General features: G+C 41.8%; 1 protein-coding gene across 1 annotated transcript in view; it reads right to left on the reverse strand.

The window, feature by feature from the left end:
* Window positions 1-4,513: 4,513 nt before the first annotated feature.
* LOC147009923 (uncharacterized) overlaps window positions 4,514-14,901 on the reverse strand; it is a 124,022-nt gene continuing 113,634 nt past the window's right edge. Inside the window, exons 4-5 of the mRNA XM_085861212.1 lie at window positions 5,976-6,123; window positions 4,514-5,678 (exon numbers count right to left, since the gene is read on the reverse strand). The gene's annotated coding sequence lies outside the window, so the exon portion shown is untranslated. The remainder of the gene's footprint in view (window positions 5,679-5,975; window positions 6,124-14,901) is intronic.

Below are 14,901 nucleotides of genomic sequence, written 5' to 3' on the forward strand. Positions count from 1 at the left end.
CCTCAAACCCAGGGAGCACACAACCTTTGCGATTTTCAAAGAGGAGGAATTGTTGGCCATTCGGAAGGTGGAGTCAGTCAGCGTCAGATATCTCAGAACGTTGGCATTCCGCTTTCTACGGTCAATCAGGTGATTGTGCAATTCATCAGTGAAGGCAAGGAATCCACAGCTTCCCGTTTTGGTCGATCTGGGCCCTCAGAAAGATGTCTTCGAGTTGTCAAGCGGTCCATTGAGAAAACCCCCGTTGCAAGGCAGCAGATGTTGCAGAGTAGGTCCAAGTTAGCTCAAGAACTGCCGTGTAGTACCTTCATCAACTGGGCCTACTATGGGAGAGCAGCAAGGAGAAAACCTCTTCGAAGACCAGCCAACATTCAAAGGAGAAAGAAGAGGGCTGACGAGATGGCCAACAGACCCTTGGAGATTTGGCAAACTGTCATTCTTTCAGATGAGTCCCAATTTGCTCAATTTTCTGACAGTGGACGCATATGGGTCTGGAGACTTCCCAGTCAAGAGTTTTCTTTGAACCGATTGCAGCCAAATGTCCAACACAGTGGTGTTTCAGTGATGGTGTGGGGAGCAATCCGGAGCGCTGGTCGGTCAGAGCTTGTGGAGTGTGTTGCCAACATCAACTCTACGATATACATTTCTATCCTTGAGGATGGACGTCTCCCTGTCTTCTCCACTGGTCTGATGGTGAAAAACAACACTCTTTTAATGGAAGATGGAGCTCCATGCCATACTGCAAAAAAGACCAAAGAATGGCAGGACAGAAATGGGATCAAGCAACTTCCATGGCCAAGTCATTCTCCTGACATGAATCCCATTGAACATTTCTGTGCAATATTGGATTGAGGTTTGCGGAAAAAATCTAGGAAACCAACATCATGGGCAGAATTGCTAAAACTTTTCCATGAAGCCTGGGGAGAAATCCCACAAGAGAAAATTTCAGGACTCTTTAGTTCTATGCTTGAAAGAGTAAAAGCATTGAAATCTGCAAATGGAAAATCTACCAAATACTAGTGTATGTATTAAAATGAATCAAATGTTCAATAAATAAATTCTTTACAAAACATTTTGTCCATTTACTTCTGTCATGTCTCCGTATGCTGTAGCATTAAGATTTTGCTTCATTGGAACCAAGGGACCGAACCCAAATGATGAAAAACAGCCCCAGACGATTATTCCTCCTCCAGCAAACTTTACAATTGGTACGATGTATTCGGGCAGGTAGCGTTCTCCTGGCATCTGCCAAACCCAGATTTGTCCGTCGGACTGCCAGATGGTGAAGCGTGATTCATCACTCCAGAGAACACGTTTCCACTGCTCCAGAGTCCAATGACGGTGAGCTTTATGGTGAATAATGATGACGGTGAATAAAACAAGAATCAATGTAAGTGTGTAATTTTTTGTTCCTTTACTTGTTTAACATTAGGCCCTCTCAAAACCGTAGGCCCATGCCAACTGGCCCACCTCCCACCCCCCACCTCCGTTCTGGCATGGTTGTGTATGATGATCAGGCATTCGATAATATGAGTGAGGAAAGTGAAAAAAAAAATTCATATGAGCACTTCATCGTTAAGAAACCTTTGCTGCGTTTTCCAAATCAAGGCATTGTTGGGCAGGCCAAAAAATGGCGAATTAAGACCCATGTGAGGAAGAGCAGACTGACGAAGGATGAGCCTTGATTAAGGATATAATTAAATCAGGCCATTAATAATCTTCAAAAGAGGTGTATTAATTCATCTTAACACCCAGTTTTCACTCATGCACTTCCTTTGGGTTCCCCAAGTATGCATGCAAAGTTTCAGGCTGCTAAGTTTCATGATTTTAGAGTCATGGAGGAGATACACACTACCAAATATGTACACATGGACAGTCCAAGCGAACGAACGGAACCTTAACTAGACTATGTCTTAAGTTAAGGCCTCAGACACATATGACGGGGGTCACCACAAGACGAGCAGGTTCGCAAGCACCAAACCTGACAGTCGGTTGGCAGGAGAATGCTTTGGCCAAATCCATGGGTGTCAAAGAAGGGGAGGACACACGGTGCCTTCTGAACCAGCGTGATGATGGAAAAGTGAGGCATGACTGATCGTGGGAGTCAGGACGTCACCCAGCAGCTTGGCAAGCTAACACACCCTGTTGCTACACTCGGTCTTCATTCCTGCCTGCCACTTCTCGGTGCTGCCCCCTTTATTAACTCTAAACTGCACACGATCAATGATGTGCCATGCCCAGCCCCTCTCACTCACCATTTGCTGATGGCCTAATCCAATGATGGGCCAAGCTCTGCATGACCCCTGACCTGGATGAGTCGTGGTAAGGACCGGATGATCGGGACCGGATAATAAGGACTGTAGGCCGAGCAGTGGTCGGCAACCCAAATAACAAGAGCCATTTTTTTCAAATTTGGTCAGAAACGAGATACCTAAAGAGCCACAATGCACATAAACCCTTTTTCAATAATTGACTAACAGGACAAAGACACAAACATTGATTTTAATGCAATACATGGTTATTGAGTTGGTATCGATGAAAGGGGCCATGAAATTTTCTTCAGTACATCGAGTCAGCTTACCCATATTTACCTCCATCACCGAAGGTGGAAGGAGGATATGTTTTCACCCCTGTGTGCCTGTTTGTTTGTCTATGTGCACGATATCTCAAAAAGTTGTGGACAGATCCGAATGAAATTTTGTGGACAGGTCCGGTATGTGACAATGACGAACTGATTAGATTTTGGTGAAGATCCCGATCCGGCTACTGAAATTTTTAAGTGATTCTTCACCATTGAAAGATCGGGCACGATATCTCAAAAAGTTATGGACGGATTCCGCAGAAAGTTGGTGGACACATTGGGGATGTGACAAGGATGAATTGCTTCAGTTTTGGTGAAGATCCAAATCCATATCCAGATAACACAGTTTTTCCATTTTTAAAGTGATTCTTTACCATTGAGAGATTGGGCCAGAAACGAGATATATCATGATAATTCGAACATTTATTGGGCCTGATATGTTCTACTGTTTCAGGCATTGTGTGGCGGATGTATGCGCTCCACCAAGTGTCCTAGTTTTGTGTGATTTCTCCTGTCGAGTTTCAATGGAGAGTCGTCCGATGTTTGGACGGTGTGCTGTCGTTTTCATTTTCAAGCCGGACTTTAAACTCACCTCGTTCAATTGGATTCTCAGTGTGCTTTTTATGAAGTTCACAGTTGAAAACACTTGCTCGCACAGGTAAGTCGATCCGAAGATGGACAGAATGCCAAATTCATATCTTCATGTTACTGTAGGTTTGTGATGATGAATTCCAAACTTCAAACAAAATTTGTTCTTGTTTTTTAAGATCATGCATTTCAGTCCATCTGTGTTGAAGTGCCAGGGTAGATCTGTGCCTTTCTAGATTTTCGAGTTTGGTCACTAAGCCTCTGAATTTAGAACTCCACATGTCCTTGTCCTGCAAATCGTCCGGTTCAAGTTCTAGTTCTGCTCGGTCTCCTCCTGTAAATGGTGAAAAGTTAAGTGCAGAAGTGTCTGCTTCAAGGGGTTTCAGCACAAATGATAAAGTTACCTTTTCCTTTCTGAATTCCTGAAATCACCCTGTGAAGGCTTCTTGCATTGCCAGAATCACATTTTTTTTAGGTTCTCGGTGTCAAGTTCATAGTTTGGCTCCTCGTTCAATTGTTTCAGTGATGGGAAATGAGCCGGCAATCCCATCTCAATGTCTCCAGCAAACAATGTTAGCACCTCTTCTAAAAGCAAGTGAGCTGTGTTTCCCTTTCCTTGCAGCTTTCTGTTAAGGCCATTTAAAAGTGAGATGATGTCCACCATGAAGTGAAATTTCTGAACACACACACACACCGTTTCTTGGACGTGACAATCTCATTCCGAATTCCTCTTAACTCTCAAGCCAAAAGTAATTGCCAAAACATAATAATGAGTAAAAATTCACCATTTTAACAAACGTGGACACAATGATGCAGTGCACGTGTAGTTTGTTTTGTTTGTTGGTAATCCAAAATGGCGGACAGCAAACGTGGTGACGTCACACGCAGGCGCACCCTCCATTGAAGGAGGGAGTTATCAAAAACAACATCTCGTTTGTTTTCTACATACAAGTCATTCATCACCGTATTCTCGCTTACCTGCCCAGTGAGGATCAGGGTGTCGATAACTTCTTAGAAGGGGAGTTCAAGTGGTCACCTGAGGCTGCAAAACGGCTTGAAGTAATAATATTGCCGACAAGATGGCGGAAAGAACCGCGTCATGGAGAGCAGGCTGTGCGCAGAACACAACGTGTAGGTCCTTCGCGCAGAATTCGCCGGTAATCCGATGTATTGTCCTGTTTATCACTCCGCCAACGTTCCCAAGTATTATTTTATCCTTTGACCAAACTCACAAAGATTTTTCTGAAAATTAATTTATAAAGAGAAAAAGGGGGATTTTATCGATCGGGCTTGGGAGACACTTCATTGCTCAAAGAGCCGCAGGTCCTTGCCGACCCTCGGCCGAGACAAACACTCCTCAAACACACTTAAAGAACATAAAATAAAGGTCAAACTGGATGTGGTGGGTTTTTTTAGACACACTGGGGTGGGTATCACGTTTCTCGCTATAGCAATTATCGATATATGTGCATTGATGAAACTTGACCTCAACCTTCACGAAACCACAAACACAATTTTTAATAAAACTCTAACACAACCTTCATCACCCATGATGTATCAAAGTTTGTTCATGACATTAAAATAATCGGACCGTTAACATTGATTCATCGGAACATTTTGCTCATCTCGTCCCATGTTGACCTCCTCCTCAGCACCATCATTCTTCCAGGTGAGCACTCAGGTGTATTAATTGCCCCTATTTATTATACTATTATTGTGTGTTGGATTGTTGTTGACTCTTTGAAGTACAAATGAAAGGTAACCGAAGGTGAAGGAGAAGCTGAAACTATCAGACAGATAATAAGCAAGAGCAGCACAATAGGATTTGATATCAAGAGCACCGAGTCCAGGTAAAGTTACCTGATCACCACTTGTCTTGTCACAGTGTTCAGTGTACCTGTGCATGAGATAGCAGGCTTTTTGAGAAGGCTTTCCCAGGCCGAGTCGATATCGGATGCAGTGGAAATGGAAAACTGATATTTTTGTAAGAGGGCAGGTAAGTGGTCTCTCAATCAGCTTGAAATAATAATTCCCAGACTGAAGTACTCACTGTGGTAGCTTTCAAACAACAGCCAGACTGTTTAGTACTTTTACAAGTACATGGTCAGAAGAATCAATCAGGGCAGAGGAAGAACAGAAGATATTGGAGGAAAAGTTTGTCCTACCTTGAGTGGATGCTCATCGAGTGTGTCCGTCTCATGGAATTGCAGAATGCCTTTACTGCACTGATGTGGCTGATTGTTGGAGTGGCAACACTCATCCAACTCACAATAAGGTGCACATGAGTTATAGGGAGTTGGGATGGGTATCTTTTAGTAAGTTTGTGTTTGCAGAAATGGAGGTGTATCTTGAGTCATCATTTGGTGGTGGTACATCACAAAGATGAACATTGGATAATTGTGGAGATGAATTCCGAGCCTGTGGATTTGGAGGTGTTTGTGCAGAACATGAACAATGGATGATTGAGCTGTTGACAAAACTGGATCCTGCCACAGCGCAGAAGTCTCACCTGTCAGAAACAATGCATACAGGTAGACACACGTAAGAATCAGGAACATCATGTCAGAGGAACGTTTCTGTTCAACATTGCCCCTCATCCTTGCTCTGAGTTAAAAAAATTTTTTAATTAATTAGTAGTTGATTCTTTCCTTATTTAAAAGTACTCGGATACAAGGAACTTTGACGGAGGAGGAGGCCATTTGGCCTGTCAAGCCTCCTGTACATCAACATCATATAAATTAAATCTACAACACTGGGTTGAGCATGAGGTCAACAACGGTGGCAGAAATTACATAAATAAACCCACCGGTGAAAACTGAACTCTTTGAAGATCGTGTCATGGTGGTAAATTGGGTAAAAGAGGGGACGAATGGAGGGTAAGAAGAGCACGAGATAAGCTGGTCTGCTCCTGATGATGCTCACAAATGAAGAATCAACGTTGTGGGTTCAAAGCACTGTGTCACAATGGGGACAATGGGGACAATGGAGGGTAAGAAGAGCACGAGATGAGCTGGTCTGCACCTGATGATGCTCACAAACAAATGAAGAATCAACGTTGTGGGTTCAAAGCACTGTGTCACAATGGGGACAATGGAGACAATGGAGAATTAAATCAGAAGTTAAAAAATATAAAATAACATAAAAAAAAACATTATTTCTAATTAAAATACCTCACATTAATATTATATGAAGACTTTTAATTATAATCATTTAAATATGTTTATTTTCATTCAATGTTCCAGAAGGAATGAATAAACCAAAATTTTCATTCCCATTATCTCATTCATTCAGTCATTCATTCATCCCTTCCTCTGTCAGTGGATGACATTCATCAGAATCGAATTCCTGATGTTTTTCTGTCATTAAATCATGTTTTTTTAATGCAGAAAAACAAACAAACACAAAGCATCAGGTAAATTACCTTTAGATATGTTTAGTTGGTTTACATATCATTGTAACGAGAGCTCTTGAATATAAATATCTTTCATAATCCACATCATCAAAAAAATAAAAACTTTATATTGATTATGTCTGTGTGTAAGATGTACATGAGTGGTTGTTTGTGGTATGTAGGCATGACCATGCACTGGAGTGTGTGTGTGTGTGTGTGTGTGTGTGTGTGTGTGTGTGTGTGTGTGTGTGTGTGTGTGTGTGTGTGTGTGTGTGTGTGTGTGGGTGGGTGGGTGTGTGTGTGTGTGTGTGTGTGTGTGTATATATTTGAGGTGTGTGTGTGAGTGAGTGTGTATATATATTTAAGGTGTGTGTATGTGTGTGTGTGTGTGTGAGTGCTTTGATTTGCTGGCCACACCTTTTGACCCATGGCGTTCAATCTTGTCATGAAGACTCTTCACCCCCTCACGTAGTTTTAGGGTTTAATCCTCCACTCCAATTCCCACCGCACCCCCCCCCCTTAACATGTGTTTGCTTCCATCTACCAAACACACCCTTTCACCCATGGCGTTCACTCACACTTGGCATAAAGGGTGTCCTCTCCCCCAGGATACTTTTGCACTTGGCCCCACCTCCTATCCCAACGCCCACCACCATTACCCCCTCACTGGGTGTGTTTTTCTGATTTACCAGTCACATCCTTTGACACATGGTGTCTAAACTTGGTCTCAAGAGTGTTCACTCTCCCCAGGATGGTTTTGCACTATGTCCACACACCTATGTCCAAGACCACCCAACCCTCACCCCCTCCCTCGCTGCATCCCCCCCCCTCAATCACCTAAATAAATAAATATCTCCTAACTCACGTAAATCTTTATGGACGAGCAGAAAAACTATATTTTCACCCCATTCAGCCTTGAATAGCCCTGTATTTATTTCCCGGATGTACCCAATAATGTGGACAGCGGAATTTTCAATGCACGAGGTTTGTGGTGTAATGAGCACAAGCCTCACACACAGGGATTTCCCAACACCACCCTCAATTATCCCGATTACCCCCCCCCCAGAACCACACTACTATCATATACCTCCCTACACCCCCTCCCCCTTCGCTTAAAATTCTGGGGTAAAACACCCCTCCAACTTAAATTATTGAGCAAAGCACTGGTCACAGTCACATTCAGTAATGTTCACGAGTGTGGATCAGCACTCTCTACACACCTCACCACACGTCGCTACAGAGATAAAGGAATCTTTGACCATGACTGCTTTCTCCTGGAGAGAGGGAAGGGGGGTGAGGGTTAGTGGGGGTGATGGTGGGTCGGGGGTTGGGGTGGATGGTGGGGGTGGGTTAGTGAGGGTGATGGTGGATCAGGGGCTGTGGAGGATGGGGGAATGGTGGAGGGGGGTGGTAGGGGAGGTCGGCCAAATATATTTTGTGCTCTGATTGATCATATTAGTCTCGATGCCAAACAGCCATTTCAGGGCGAAGCGTGCTTTCGCGTGATTATGAAGTTTTTTGGTTGATTCATCATCTCTGAGCTATCCTGAATCAGAATCAGCCGGGTGCCAGACTCGCACCCTTGAGGAATTTTTTTTCGAGGCGAAAAACAAAATGGCCACCACCGACTTTCGATAAATTCTGTTTTGGGCTATATCTTCACTTCTAATGCACTTACACACACAATTTTGGTGTCTACTACTATGTTTCATGCGACAGACAAGGTAAACGTTGATGATTCTCTCAAGATTGGACGACAACAGATGGAGGAATTTGAATCTGGATGACCAACAAGCTTCAACAAGACACGAACCAAGAAAGTGACCCTGATGACTTCGACCAAAAAGAGCATCAAGCTGGATGGAAGGCCAGTATATGATACCGAATTGATCTACAGCCGAGTCATATGTCTCCAACAATACAGGGATATTGATATCAACGATGACCTCTCTTACAAACTGTCCCTGTCCTCCTTGTTTGACGAGAGGGGCACGATGCGGGCTCAGTCGAAAGCAATCCGGAAGACGAAACTCCAATTGAGCAATCAAGTAGAATCCAAGGTGTTCCAAATGCTGTCCTCATCGATGGATTCGCCATGTTAGAGACTTACATTGGCCCACAAATGGTACAATTGAGGATTATGTGATCAACTTCATGGGAACCATCAAATACCACCTGGAGTGTTGTGACGTATACCTGATTTTCGACAGGTACATCAAAATCAGCACGAAACAAATGACGAGATCCAGTCGTGCAGGTCATGATTCAAGTCGAAAACAACCACTCAACTTACACACAACACTTCCAGCACAAAAAGTGCTCCTAAATGTCACCTTCAACAAAGTACAACTGATCGATTTGATCTGTCAGTATCTGATGACCCACATTGTGGACAACCAGACCAAATTGGTGATCACCGGAAAAGATCCTGCACCAGTACAAGTATGGAACAATTCCACTCTCCAGAGACAGGATCTGAAAACACACCATGAAGCAGACGTCATCATCATCCATCACTTCATTAGAATTATGTCAGGTGTCAGTGGTGACACACATCAAAGTGGTCTGCGACAATACAGATGTCTTTGTCCTGTTGATTCATTTCTACCTCGAGGAAAAGATGACTGTGGGAAAAGATGATCAGCATGGAGAGTCCGTGTGCTGGGAGGGTGAATGTAGACATTCGCCAAACAGCACTGAAACACAAAAGCATCGCCAAATATCTGCCTGCTGTACATGCTCTGACCGGATGCGAAACTGTGTCGTAGTTGTTTGGCATTGGAAAGGCCACAGCGCTGAAGGTACTAATGGGCGGACATCATCCCACCTTACTTGGTCAGGTGGAAGCAGACGAGGAAAAGATGATATCTGAGGCAACTACCTTCATTGCTGCCTGTTATGGTTTCAAAGTCGAAGGTGATATGTCCACACACCAGTATCAGTTGTGGAAGTCGAAGATGGCCAACTCCAAGATTACCTCTGCTCCGAAATTGAAGTCGTTGCCCCCATCGCATGATGCCTTTGTTCAACATGTACATCGCGCTCATCATGAAGTCATTATATGGAAATCGGCCACTCAGTCAGATCGTCCGAACTTGGATCCCATCAAGTTTGGATGGCAAGAAGGTGAGGACGGTGCGACGTTGTGTCCAACCACACTTCCACCTGATGTGTCTGCTGCACCAGTCACCATTCTGCAGGTGATCAAGTGTGGATGCTCCACCAGCCGACCATGTTCCACGGGGAGGTGAGGTTGTGTGACAGCACAGATGTCATGTTCGATGTTTTGCAGTTGTAATGCTGGATCAGACTGTTGTAACGAAGAGACAAGGGCAGTAGCTGATAATCACGACGACGATGATGAAGATAGAACTTAATGTGGAACATTGCATCCTTTACAAAGTTAATATTTGTTTGCCTAAAAATAAAAGGTAATTTCAAAATCATATACATGTACATACTTACTTTAAGACATAACCCAAAGTCATAGTCAACTATCCACATGTATCCAGATATATTTGTGTAAAAATCGTATTCCAATATTATCATCAATTCATTGATCATTTCAAGTAAGTTACTTTAGCCATCATTGACTATTATTGTACGTAGTATTAATATTTGAGGGTTCATCAAATTCAATTTCTTACTGAAAGTGATCAGTGGAACTGCAAAATAGCCATTTTTCATATTAAAATGGTGGCCATCTTGAAAATATGAGACAGGTCTTATACATACACCTTCAATTTTATCATTATCGGATTCCTTGACCATGAAAACATAGTAGTAGACACCAAAATTGTGTGTAAGTGCATTGGAAGTGAAGATATAGCCCAAAACAGAATTTATCGAAAGTCGGTGGTGGCCATTTTGTTTTTCACCTCCAAAAGAAATTCCTCAAGGGTCCGAGTCTGGTACCTGGCTGATTGTGATTCAGGATAGCTCAGAGATGATGAATCAACCCAAAACTTCATAATGACGCCACAACATGCTTTTTCACATTTCCGCTGGACTATATTGTGTAAATCAGAAGTCAAAACTCAAAATGTATGAATTAAAAAGGAACTGAGCATAAATTCATATTTATTTTAATCAGTTTCACCTGGAAAGGAAGATAAACACTAATTTATCAAAGACTTGATTGGAAATTCGACCTGTCAGCCTCACAGAGCACACGTGACCCCAATGCACCGCTTCTCTTGCACTTCCGGCAGGGTTTTTACATCGAAAGTTTTATTTTGTCCACATCTCGATGTCGATTAATCAAGTAACAATAACAAAACAATGCGCGCTGATGACTACAGGTAAGTGATGAATGTGTTTCTTCGGTTAGCTTTAATTCTATAAACAATGTGGGGAAATTTGTAAAACAATATTTGAAGAAGACGAAGACGTTATGGTAACAAATAAACAAACATAACCAGATACGTTTACTCCATTATAACAAGATCGACGAGAGCAAGTGTGCAAGCCCCCCTCCGGCCTGGCCCGACGTTGGGACAAGCTCCGCATGACCTCTGACCCGGATGAGCCGATAACGTGGGAATGCCTGGATGATCGGGGCAATGTTTCCCGCCAAGACGAAGGACTGTGGGCCTTGCCAAACACACTTAAAGCAAGAACATAAAATAAAGGTCAAACTGGATGTTGTGGGGGTTTTTTTTAGACACACTGGGGTGGGTATCACGTTTCTAGCTACAAGAATTATCGATACATGTATTTTGATGAAACTTGACCTCAACCTTCACGAAACCACAAACACAATTTTTAATAAAGCTCCAACACAACCTTCATCACCCATGATGTATCAAAGTTTGTTCATGACATTAAAATAATCGGACCGTTAACATTGATTCATCGGAACATTTTGCTCATCTCGTCCCAAGTTGACCTCCTCCTCAGCACCATCATTCTTCCAGGTGAGCACTCAGGTATATTGCCCCTATTTATTAAACTATTATTGTGTGTTGGATTGTTGTTGACTCTTTGAAGTACAAATGAAACGTAACCGAAGGTGAAGGAGAGGTTGAAACTATCAGACAGAGAATAAGCAAGAGCAGCACAATAGGATTTCAGATCAAGACCACCGAGTCCAGGTAAAGTAACTTGATCTCCACTGCCTTGTCACAGTGTCGAACACAAGGACACACAAGGAACTTTGATGGAAGAGGAGGCCATTTGGCCTGTCAAGCCTACGGGACATCAACATCATAAAAATTAAATGTACAACACTGGGTTGAGCATGAGGTCAACAACGGTGGCACGAATTACATAAACAAACCCACTGGTGAAAACTGAACTCATTGAAGATCGTGTCATGGTGGTAAATGGGGTAAAAGAGGGGATGAATGGAGATAAGAAGAGCACGAGATGAGCTGGTCTGCACCTGATGATGCTCACAAACAAACGAAGAATCAACATTGTGGGTTCAAAGTACTGTGTCACAATGGGGACAATGGGGACAATGGAGAATTAAATCAGAAGTTTAAAAATATAAAATAACATAAAAAAACATTATTTCCAATTAAAATACCTCACATTAATATTATATGAAGACTTTTAATTATAAATAATCATTTAAATATGTTTTTTTATTCAATATTCCAGAATGAATGAATAAAGCAAATATTTTCATTCCCGTTATCTCATTCATTCAGTCAATCATTCATTCCTTCCTCTGGCAGTGGATGACATTCATCAGAATCAAATTCCTGATGTTATTCTGTCATTAAATCATGTTTTTTAATGCAGAAAAAAAAAATAAAACACAAAGCATCAGGTAAATTACCTTTAGACATGTTTAGTTGGTTTACATATCATTGTAATGAGAGCTCTTGAATATAAATATCTTTCATAATCCACATCATCAAAAAAATAAAAACCTTATATTGATTATGTCTGTGTGTAAGATGTACATGAGTAGTTGTTTGTGGTGTGAAGGCATGCTCATGCACTGGAGTGTGTGTGTGTGTGTGTGTGTGTGTGTGTGTGTGTGTGTGTGTGTGTGTGTGTGTGTGTGTGTATATATATATATATATATATATATATATATATATATATATATATATATATATATATATATATATTTGAGGAGAGAGTGTGTGTGTGTGTGTGTGTGTGTGTTTGTGTATGTATGTGGATATATATATATATATTTTTTTTTGAGGTGTGTGTTTATGTATATATATATATATATATATATATATATATATATATATATATATATATATATATATATATATATATATATATATATTTGAAGTGTGTTTGTGTGTGTATATATATATATATATATATATATATATATATATATATATATATATATATATATATATATATATATATATATATATATATATATATATATATATATATATATATATATATATATATATATATTTGACGTGTGTGTGTGTGTGTATGTGCGTGTGTGTGTGCGTGTGTGTGTGCGCGCATTCTGATTTGCTGGCCACACCTTTTGCCCCACGGCGTTCAATCTTGCCATGAAGACTCTTCACCCCCATCGGGTTTATGGCTGATTTACACCGACGCGCCGAACATGGTGAGTTTGGAGACAAACCAGAAGAACACTTGTGTGACTTGTTCATCACTGGGATCGATGACGACTCAGTTCTCCACAAACTTCTTATTGAATCCATCCCCAATCTGGCTAAAGTCAGAGAAACAGCTAATGAGTGTATGCAGACTGCTTATCACATTGGCGTGGACCCTGATCCATCCATGCATTGAAACCATACTCTGTGCAGAGCGTTGGTGCTGCCTCAGCAGTCTCCTTGACTATTGGGCACAATCCTGGACAGGTCGCCACTCCGACACAGGATACCAGCAAGTTGGCACTCATTTTGCCAATCTCGGAAGGATGACAGGCAGTCAACCCCACCTGGTATTAATTCAACAGCTGAGTGGGATTTGAACTCAAGATCCTGGGATCCCAAGCCCACCACCTTCACCGATAAGCCAACACCAGGCATATGGACCCTGATGCAGTGGACAATATGTCACAAATTGGAAGTACATTGGACACAGCTTGAAGCCGACACACAGGTAAGGAACTTTACGAAGAATTTTCCTTCGGAACCAAGTGCTCCCATGCTCCATTTATGGTTAAGGTAACAATTGATAAGATCCTGGTGAATATGGAAGTTGATACTGGTGAGTCGTATGTAATCTCAGAGTGAAAAACAGCACACCTCTTCTGAGCTTATACCATTTCATCTGGACCCCTTCTGGAAGCCACCAATCCTGATTTTTCTCTCGAAGCATGCATGTTATTCCCATTTACTGTCATATGCTCCAACATGCAGCTCCCAGCCCCCCTTTAGTTTTTCCACATCCACTGTTTTCAGGGCGAAACACAAACCTACCGCAATTGTTGCACAAAAGTCGGCTCTGCGGCACCCCGGAGGGCGAAAACTTAAGGCTTGAGGACTATCATCTCTACAGTGGGTGTGTGCCCTCACTATATTTTACCACATATGATGTAGCTGTGAGATATTGTAATTATATGGATCTCTCACAAGTCATATCACCAAGGGTAAATTCCACTTTCTTGGATACTTGCTGACATGTCGATGCCGGAACAGCCAACTGCGCGGGTACTCGATTCTGCTCTGAAGGAGCAGGAGGTACCCCAAATTCGAGCGGCTCATTGTGAATCCCATCAAGCAGCACCCGCCATTTGTCATAGTCAGGCAATTCTACAGCAGAAAGGCTAAAAACATGAAAATTCAAACTTGGCTTCACCCAACTAGAAAGTTATTAGCACAAAACGATGGGTTCTTAGACATTCAGCGCAACAGACAACTCCTGGATATCTCATTCCCTCAGGTTTTTCCGTTCCAGAGAAAATGCACTTTTTTGCCACGGAAATTAAGGAGTTTGAGCTGATATTTTATGGCCCACCCCATAATTTTATCGATGAGAGAAATGTCTGTAAAATTACCTTAATTATGGGTTCAACACTCGAGGTTTCTGATTTTGTCATTCATTTTTGACCGGCCTTTTTATGAAATTCACACAGATGTTTTCAATTGACTCCTTTTTAGTGGTAATTCCGTGACCAAAATCATGAAATAAATCTGTGTGTGAGCTTATTCCTTGATCTTGGAGAAAGTCTTTGAAGATTCTCTTTCATTGGGAGCCAAATGAAGAGATTACAGCCAAATTTCTAATTAAAAACCTCATACTTCTGAGAAAATGTGGTAACGGAATTACATTGGTAACGGAATTACAGTTAGTACAGTCTTTGTATACAATAAAAGGTGTCAGCACTTCCTAATTTAATTGGTTTAGTTGATTATTGTCATAATTTAATTGTTTTCAT

The sequence above is a fragment of the Eptatretus burgeri genome, chromosome 17, assembly GCF_056783735.1.
Source record: "Eptatretus burgeri isolate ZD-2024b chromosome 17, Ebu_testis_v1, whole genome shotgun sequence".
In the NCBI taxonomy this organism is placed as follows: domain Eukaryota; kingdom Metazoa; phylum Chordata; class Myxini; order Myxiniformes; family Myxinidae; genus Eptatretus; species Eptatretus burgeri.